Genomic DNA, 9,550 nt, shown 5'->3' on the forward strand with positions numbered 1-9,550 from the left:
CGGAGTGCCACGGGGAAAATGCCTTGGTGCAGAGCCAGGTCGGAAGGAAAGGTGACAACATTCAGCATTTCTTTGTGGTCCCCACAGGAACTGGGGAACCCTACAGTGTTTTTCTTGATTCTTGTGAGGTCCTCAGATCTGGCACTGGTCAAAGCACACTGTAGATGCTGTTATGATTATTATTGTTGTTGTTATTATTATTATTTTATTATTTTGAGGTAGGGGTCTTGCCATGTTGCTCAGGCTGGCCTCTAACTCCTGGGCTGAAGTGATCCTCTAGGCCAGTGGTGGCAAACCTATGGCACCCATGCACAGCAGGCATGCAGAACTTTCTCTGTTGGCCTGAGAGCCAAGGAGCCCCAGCATCACCCAGCAGCCCAGCAGCCCATAATAGCATACAGAGGGGCAGTGTTGGTACGTTATGAAAAATAAGGGGATTTTGAGTTGTAGTTTGGGCACTCGGTCTTTAAAAGGTTCGCCATCACTGCTCTAGACCAACAGCAAAGCTGCTCATGGCAACTGAAAGCCGTTGAGTAATTGTAAACACCATACAGACTGTTGTGGATGTATTAACTCGTACCAGCACCTTGCGGGTTGTGGGCTGACCCCGAATCCTGCCCCGCCCCATCTTCGCTCCCTCCTCCCCCGCCTGTTGGTGCCATCGTGACGCTGTAGTTTCCACTGTCTTTTGAGTGGCCACAGGTGTGGGAGGGGCGTATTTCAAACCCAGAGCTGAGTCTTTTTTTTTTTTGGTGCCAGGAATTGAACTCAGGATCTCGCGCTTGCCAGGCAGATGCTGTGCAGTCAAGCTACATCCCTGCCCCCAGAGCTGAGTCGTGATTGGTTGAAGGCTAAGTCAATCCTGGACGTGGCATCCTCCTTGCTAGTGATTGGTTAGGAATGAGCACTGATCAGGCGCTCCCGCCCCCTCCGCAGGTGGGCTTTGGTGTTGAGCACAGCGCAGATGTTGCGTATCTAAGCGGCACCATTCGGTCCTTGCCCTATATTAAGAGTTTTCAGGCTTGAGCTCTGGCCTTTGGGCTGAGCTGCTGAGCCATGATGATGAAAATATTCTTTCTGCTTCAGTAGCCGCACGTAGCCGGCTGCTGTTCAATTTAATTAGAATGTAGCTAACATATCTGAGGAACTGATTTTTAAATGTTATTTAATTTAAAATTAAATTGCACTAGTTATGTGTGGCTAATGGTTGCCATGTTGGCCGGTGCAGTTCTACAGATAAATCCACAGTCCCACCCTCCACAGGGAACACACATGGAAAGGTCATCCCGAGGTCAAGCAGGAGCTGGGAGTGGAGGCATAGGTCTGGGAGGCTGAGGCAGGAGGATTGCCACCAGTTTGAAGCCAGCCTATGCTTCAGAGTGAGTTCAAGGCCAATCTGAACTACATAGCGAGACCCTGTCTCAAAAAACAAAAAACAAGGTCAAGCAGGGGGCAGGTGTGTTGGGGGCCATGTCTTGTTTGCACAAGAAGGGCCTCCAGTGTGCACAAAGGTCACCAACAGCAGCCCTGATGTGCTCCACAGCTGGACAGTGCCTGGGAGGAGAGGGCCTCTGGGGGAAAGTTTTCTTCTCTGATTGAAATTGGAGCCATCAGAAGGAGGGGCCCCTTCGTGTCCTTCTCTGTGAGGGTGCATTGTCTAGAGAGGGCTGGGAAATCCACGCATAGGGCAAGAAGACTAAGAGAGGTCAGAGGATTGAGCCAGAACCTTGGTGGATGGGATTTGGAAACTTGTTGCCCTGTGAGATCTACTCCTTAGATCATGGGGTGGGCATTCCTCATTATTTGCAGCTGATGCAGGAAACCATTGATCTCATCTCATAGATCAGATAACACAGGCTCAGAGATAACTTGTTCTGGTCATCAAGCTGCTATCCATGGAAGTAGAGGCTAGGAGTCAAAGTCAGGGGAGGTCTGAAATCTGGAAAACAAGGAACCAACCAAACCAGTCAGTCAGGGCTGGATTTAGCTCAGCGGCAAAGCACCTGCCTGGCAAGCGCAAGGTCGTGAGCTTGGTTCCTGGTACCAGAGAAAAACCAAAAAAAAAAAAAAAAAACCCCCCCCCCAAAAAAAACCAAACCAGTCAGTCAACCACTCCACCCACCCAGAAGTGGGTTTTTCTTCTTGCTCTCTATGCCATGCCCTTTGACTGGATACATGGGCATCACTTCCCCATACCCAACACAATTAGTTCTCCAGATTCTCCAGCAGACTAAGCCTGGGGGGTGGGGAGGGTCCTCAGAGTCAACTCTGACACTGTCTGCTTGGAGATGCCATCGGATCCCAGGTCACAGGCTCTGTCCCATGAGACTGTTCCCACCTCAGGTGCCAGTCCCAAGCTCCAAGCTGTGACCTGTACTTCAGGCAATGGGATTCCCACAGTGTCCTCCCTGGACATGGTTATTTTGCTAGAATGGCTCACAGAACTCAGAAACTTCTGCTCACCTGTTATTGTAAAGAATATTCCCAAGGCTGCAGAGGGACAGCCGGGGTGGACACAACACACTTCAGGGCCTCTGTGTATTTTGCTGTCTGGAAACTCAGAACCAAGTCCTTTTGGGGTTTTATGGAGGCTTCAGCACACAGTGTGACTGGTTAGGTCATTGGCCATTGGTGACTAGTTTAACGTGCAGTGCTCTTTCCTTTCTGGAGGTAGGGTGGGGTGGGGCCCAAAGACTGAACCTTCTAAATACTACCCCGTAGTCTCTGGTGATCAGCCCCATCCAGAGGTGATAGAGTGGCCCTCAGCCGAGTATCACTGTGTTAGTATGTAAAAGAGACTCCTCACGCTGGTATGCTAAGTAGCTTTGTGACAGGAAGTGGGGATGGAGACCTAATGCTTACGTCAAGGCATGGTAGCCGGTTTGCCTTGAGCTGGAGAAACTGCTCACCTTGGGTTACAGGGTTACAGTGCAACCTTCTCAGGTTTGGTCTAGGATTTTTAGGAGATGAGAAGGAGACACAAAGAGGAGTTGGATGTCTAGAAGGCACCTCAAACTGCACTGGTTGAAAACAGCCTGGGATTCTCTCCTTTGTAGAAGATGAGAGCTCTTAATCACTGAGCATTCCCTGAAGACCTGGACTGTTGGAGAAGCGATACAGGCATCCCCAGTGGCGGTATTGAGGGGAAAATTGTGTCCATGGCCAAAACGAGGCTTTTGTGTCATCCTCCCCAGCTCAGACCCTGCAGCTGCCCCAAGGGGTCAGGGGCTGCCTGGAGCAGGAACCAGGAGGCCAGGCCTCTAGAACTGCTTGGGCCAGGTCAACTTAGCCTGGAACTGTGTGGGTGGCAGAGAAGCTGGAGCCGCGGGGCAGAAGCTGGGGACCATTCAGGGACAGCCTATGAGAATGGGGGAAACCATGGATACTTTGCCTCTGGAACTTCAAGGAATGAAATTTTATCACTAAAGTGCCTAGTGAAACGAATATTGTTATTGCAGCTGGAAGGGACTAAGACAGGAAGCAGTGATTTCCAGAGCAATAGAGAGCATGACACCCAGCTCAGTTTGCATTACCTGTCACTGTCTTCTCCTGACCTGCAGACTCATGCTGCTTTTCTATGGCTTTCCCTTGTGTCTTGCAAAAATGCCACAGTGCTGGTGGTGGATTTGGAGGGCAATGCTTACGGAAGGCTGTCAGCTGTTCCCTCTGCCCTCGGCTCATGCAGGGACAACGTGGCCACTCCAGCCATCCCTAGGACCAAGGTCCAGCAAACGCCTCTTCTCCTGCCCTTTGCAGGGTGCTGGGACTTCCTGGAAGCCTTGGGTATTGGCCCCTTTGCTGTCCCGTGCCATTTGTGAATCAGCCTGAGCTTTTCCACACATTGCCTCAAGCCATATCATCCCAGGTCCATGTGGGCCATTGCCCAGGGTAAAGGCTGGCCTTAAACTCACTATGTAGCCCAGGCTGGGCTTGAACTCCAGTGATCCTCCTGCCTCAGCCTCCTGAATGCTGGGATGACAAGCATGCATCACCATGCCCGGCTTTAACTTTCTTGTTATTACTATTACTTTGGAACAACTGTGGAACTACATCTAGTAGACACCAGGGGTAGACAGTGCACTTGAACCTCCTTGAAGTCTACCCTGAGGGGCTGTGGCCTCATTTGTAGAATGCCTGCCCTAGTGTTGGAGGGGAACCCTGCTGTTGGGTGGGGTGGTTAGCGAATCCGTTCGCAGTGTCTCCTGCATGGTAATTGTCTACAACCATGCCATTTAGAATGTCTACCCAGGGCATTTAAAGAGCACCTTGTAATCACTCGCCAGCCAATTACTGCAGAATCACAGGGCCAGAAGGGAAGGCAGATGCCATTAAGCCAGCCCTCCGTCCCCAGTCCGAGCCATGGGCTAGGACCCCAGGCTCCACATGGTGCTCAGATCCACACCCAACCTCGGCTAGAAGAGGAGGTTTTCTTTTTAAAATTCTGACCTCGAATCTGACCACTTCCCGGAGAAAGATCCAGCCTTATACTTAGCTGCTCAGAGCTGTGAATTAGCCAAAGCCCTCATTTCATTTCCTATCATTGCAGATGGATGTTGCCTCCTTGGTTTCTCGCAGGGTTTCCAGCTCTGGCGCCGAGGGCCTTTGCAGGGCCCGACGCTCTTCCGAGGCCCCATGGGCAACAGGCCGGGGGCCAACTGTGCCCGGAGCCAGCCAAGCTTCCAGCAGCTGGGGTCCCCAAGCAGAAGGGGGGCAGAGAGCATTTTTTCCCTCTAAGTCCCATGACACAGGGGCAAACTTCTCGTGCAGACTCCAGGATGCAAAGCCATTTGCTTGTTCGCTTTAACCTCAGAGCGACATCTCCCTGGCGAGGTCCTTCGTTCTTGGGGTTCATCTGAGCTGTTTCCATAGCGACAGCCACTTGTTGCATGTGGAGTCTCCCATCGAGGCCTTTGCAGTTTGCCAGCTAAGCCAGCGATCACCAGGCATGTGTGCCAGGCTAATAAGACAAAGTCTGTTTTATTTCGTTCTTCCCTTTTTGGTCCGCTTGCAGTTGGGGGCTGCCTTACAAAAGAGAGGGCCTTTCCGCTTTCACAGCCCGGAGACCTCTGCTCATTATCCCAGGCAAGATTTCGGACAGGGCCAGGGTGCACTGCTACACTGTCCCCAGGTGGCTGCTTGCCCGATTAAGCATAGCAACAGCTGGCAGTGTGTGTGGCTGAGCGGGCCAGGTGGCTGCTCTGGGTGTTCCGGTATGTGTTGGAGCTGATGCCCCTCTTTATTTTATTTTATTTTATTTTTTGGAGATAAGGTCTTAAACTCACTAGGTAGCCTAGCCTCGCCCTAACCTCATGGGGGTCATCCTGCCTCACCCTTCTGAGTGCTGAGATTATAGGCATGAACCACCATGCCTGACTATTTTAAAAGTAGGGTAATCAAGATGATAAAAACAACCCACTTCCAGGCTCTACATCTTTTAAGAAAGACTGGAATCAAAACTCTAAATTTTTAGAGTCTATAGCGGTTGGATGTGCCAATTTAAGAGGTTTAGAAACTTAACTCAGTCAGCTCAGCAATTCTACACCCTAGGGTGAACTTGCTGCAATTCTCCTGCCTCAGCCTCCAGAGTGTTGGGATTGTGGGTGAGGGCTACCACACCTGGCTTTGTACCAGCACTTCTGCACACATCCATGAGGATTTCTTGTGTGTGTGTGTGTGTGTGTGTGTGTGTGTGTGTGTGTGACTAGAGCTTGAACTCAGGGCCCTGTGCATGCAGGGCAAGCTCTCTATCACTGAGCTACATCCCCAAACCTTTTTATTTTGAGAGAGTCTTGTTAAGTGGCTCAGTGTTGCTTGGGCTTTTGATTCTCAAGAAGCTTCTCTTTCGAGTCGCAAGAAACTGTGATCACAGGTGTGTGCCCCTGTTCCGTGAGGCCGCAGCATGGGGGAGCTTGTGTCACCCTATGCTGTGCAAGCGAGGGTGCCAGATTTTGTTGCTTGGTGCTATTGAACTTTTGGGAGACTCTGAGGCAGAGTCCTGTGGTCTGAGATGCTTGCTGTTCTGTGTGTCTGGGACAGTCTCGGCACACCTTGCAGGGAAGTTTCCTGCTTTTAGGAGATGCCAGGGAGAAAAGGGTACAGAAGAGAAGGCCTAAGCTTCAGGAGGATACTGGAAGGCCCTGTCTGTCTGGCTGCAATACAGGTTTTAACGGAGTCCTTGAAAAGAGAAAGCAGAAGAACATAGCGATCCAGAGCCTGAGGCTTCTTGGCTGCCGATATACAAAATCCTGCAACCAGCAAACACACAAAAATCAAGGGCGGTTTGTCAAGCAGCGTCACACGCAGATCTATTGGAAAGGCAGGCGAGAGAGAAAGAGGACAATTAGCTAAATTCAAGGTAAATGCTGTGATTGCAAACAAGAAAATGAAACCCATAATGATGGGGCCGAGGAGCCAAGGCCGGCGTCTGCGGGCAGCAGCCCTGTGGGCAGGAACTGGGCGCTGGGTTCTGTCCAGGCCCTCAGAGGTTCGGGAGGCGGTCCTTGGGGTACTCTGCTCCAAGGACGGAGGCTGTGGGTTCTGCCCTGGGTTCTGCGATGCGCTGTTTGGATCTGGAGCTTCCTGTGGCTTCGGATGCCTGTCCCCTCAGAACCCCACCCAACTGGGTCAGGCGAAACGGAGGCCTACTGGTTTGTTTCCCAGGGAAACCCAGCAGGCAGGGCTGGGCTGGCTAGGACAGGGGCTGCGGGACAGTGGAAAGGACTTCTTACCCTCAGGGCAACACGCTTCCTTGGCCAAGCCATAGAGCAGAGAGAGAGACACAAACCTAGAGTCCTTCCTCTCTTTCTTCTCCACTCCACCCTCAGGTGTCCAGGCCAAGGACAGGACCAGCACTGATTGGTTTAGGCTTTGATTACTGCCCACCTCTGAAGCCATTGGTGAATGACTGGAATGCTGATGAGTGGTTCTGGCCAATTGACGCCTCTTTCTTGGAGCTATAGGTGAGGGTCTGTCTTACTCCAAACACAGGACTTTGGCATGGGGAGATTGGAGTTCTCCAAAGGAGATCTGGGCGTGCTCAGCAGGAGGGAGGTGCATGGGATAAGAGTTTGGAGTGGATGGAAGTTCAGTCATGAACACATCATTCCTGGTCTAGTTCCTTGGGGAATGGGAGGAGTTGGGTGGCATTTTGAGCCCTAGGAAGTCAGATTGGGAATGAATTAGAAACCCATTGGATCAGATCCATCCCTGAGCCCTCTCTTCTCTTTTCATCCAGTGCTTTTTTCCTCACCTCTCCCAAAGAGGGACCAGTGCAGCTTGGTGATTAAGACTGTTCCACCCTGGGCTTCTCCACCCGCCAGCTGTAAGACTTGAGGTGCGTTACACAGTGTACGTACATATATTTTGGTGGTACTGGGGATTGAACCCAGGACCTTCCCCTTGAGTTATATCCCCAACCCTTTTTATTTTTTATTTTGAGACAAGGTCTTGCTAAATTTCCCAAACAGGGCTTGAACTTGTGATCCTCCTGCCTCAGCCTCCCAGAGTTCTGGGGTTCCAGGTGTGTGCCACCACTCAGGGCTGTTACTTGATATCCTTGGCCTTCAATTTCCTCTTCTGTAAATGGGTGGAATAATAGTACCTGTCTCGAAGTTTGTTGCAAAAATTGACTAGAAGACTTAAAGTGGTGGCTGACCCAATGACTATGAGCTGCTGTTATTCTGTTAAGTAAGTCAAACCTATTTTCTGGTCATCTCCCACATCAGCTGATGGCGGCCATGGGACTGAGCTGTCTTCGTCTGCTGGGGTCTGGTGCAGTGCCTGCCCAAGGGAGCCTCACTACGTCTGTGCCCAGTTATTGGGTCAAGTGAGTGAGAACCGATGGCCTCGTTCCCGGGGTGGCTGCACTTTCACACTGGCCCGGCAGTGGTGTGACAGGGTGCAAGGCTGGCATGTCGGTTTCTCTGGTCCTAGGGCCCATCATGGCGGTTAAACGGAAATCCTGAGCTAACGGCCGCCATTTTGTCCAATACAGCTACAGCCATTTTGTTCTCTGCCACTGAACTTGGCTAAGCCGCAGGATTCATTATCAAACTGAAATTTCTGTCAGTGTTCTAAAAGCAACTTTGCTCCATGCAGCTGTGCTCGCCACAAGTTACCCAGCGTACCACGGCCTTCAGTGATGCTTATTTTAGCTTCTGTAACTCCCCGCTTGATGCAGAGACAGACATTTAATAATCAGGGCCCAGACTTAGAGACTGGGTCTGTGTGGGTTAAATAAAGTTTCCTTTCTTCTCCTGAGCTCCTGGCTGCCGTTGACTCTGTTATCCCGTAACAGAGTCAGATTGGCACCTGGCCCCCTCCCCTTACACTTCTCATTTTCCGAGTCTCCCTCTGACCCTGCGTGGCCTGCTCCTCACTGTCCTCTGCCATGTAGTGCCATGTCGCCTGCAGCTTTGACCACTTTCACCCCTCACCCAGCGTGTCCTCCAACTTCCTCTTGCTGTCCAAATCTCACTGTCCTGCAAGACCCCTACCAGGCACGGTGACCTTCATGAGCCTTCGTAGCCCAGTATGGCTCCTTCACTTTCTGAATTTCTTTGGTACCTCACTTGCTGCCTCCCTCCTTGTCCCTCCCTCATTTCACCCTCAGGCACGCTCTGTCCAAGCTTCCTCTCAAAGCCAACCTTTTCCCTCAAGCCCACCTTTTCCCTCAAGCCCATGTCTGCTGTTACTTCCTTTATTCCCCAGTAACACAATCTGGAAGATCAGAGGCGGAAAACCAAGAAGCCAAGTGAAAGCCATAATGAAATACTCCTTCATATCTGCCAGCATGGCTATCACGAAAAGAAAGATAATAACAAGTGCTGGTGAAGGTGTAGGGAAATAGAAGCCTTCACTCACTATTGATGGCAGGTGCTTTGCAAAGTAGTCTCGTATTCCCAAAAGGTTAAATAGAGGCTTGTCTTTCCACAGCAATTCCATACTTAGGTATATACTCAAGGGAAATGAACACTTAGGTCCACATAAAAATCTGTGCCTGAATGTTCAGAGCAACATTAGGCATAAGGACCAAAAAGAGGAAAGTACCCAACAGCTCTGTTTTTAGGGTTGAGCAATTTTTGTAGTGCCTGAAATCCCACCATGGCCAATTTTAAGCCACCAGGTTGGGAGAAGTGTGGCAGTACAGTGTTATGCAGGGCTAGCATTTCTACTTATAACTAGGATAGGTGTAAATGATCCCAGCTGTGGAGGTAGCAGTAAAATGTGGAAAAAGAACCTGGAAGTAATAGGCTTGAGTATTTTCTTTCTGTTTTTAATATAGTTTATTTACTAGTAAACTTTAAAAATCTTTGTGGTACTGGGGATTTTTTTTTTGGTACCGGGAATCAAACTCAGGACTTTGAGCTTGCCAGGCAGGTGCTGTGCCACTGCGCTATCTCCCCAGCCCAAGGTACTGGGGATTGAATCCAGGGCCTTTACACTGCACTACATTCCCAGCCCTTTAAAATTTCTTTTTCTTTCTTTCTTTTTTTTCCCTTTCTTTCTTTCTTTCTTTCTTTCTTTCTTTCTTTCTTTCTTTCTTTCTTTC

The 9,550-nt window shown here is 50.3% G+C and overlaps 1 long non-coding RNA gene across 2 annotated transcripts in view; it reads left to right on the forward strand.

Moving 5' to 3' along the window:
* The first annotated feature begins 6,633 nt into the window (after positions 1–6,633).
* The window catches only part of LOC102020147, a 39,220-nt gene continuing 36,303 nt past the window's right edge, over positions 6,634–9,550 (forward strand). Inside the window, exons 1-2 of one of the 2 annotated variants that reach the window (XR_261322.2) lie at positions 6,634–6,959; positions 7,235–7,333. This is a non-coding gene — a long non-coding RNA (uncharacterized LOC102020147). The other variant, XR_261321.2, reaches the window with a different exon arrangement.

Source organism: Chinchilla lanigera, unplaced genomic scaffold (genome assembly GCF_000276665.1).
Source record: "Chinchilla lanigera isolate Chin_1 unplaced genomic scaffold, ChiLan1.0 scaffold00028, whole genome shotgun sequence".
NCBI classification, from domain to species: Eukaryota; Metazoa; Chordata; class Mammalia; order Rodentia; family Chinchillidae; genus Chinchilla; species Chinchilla lanigera.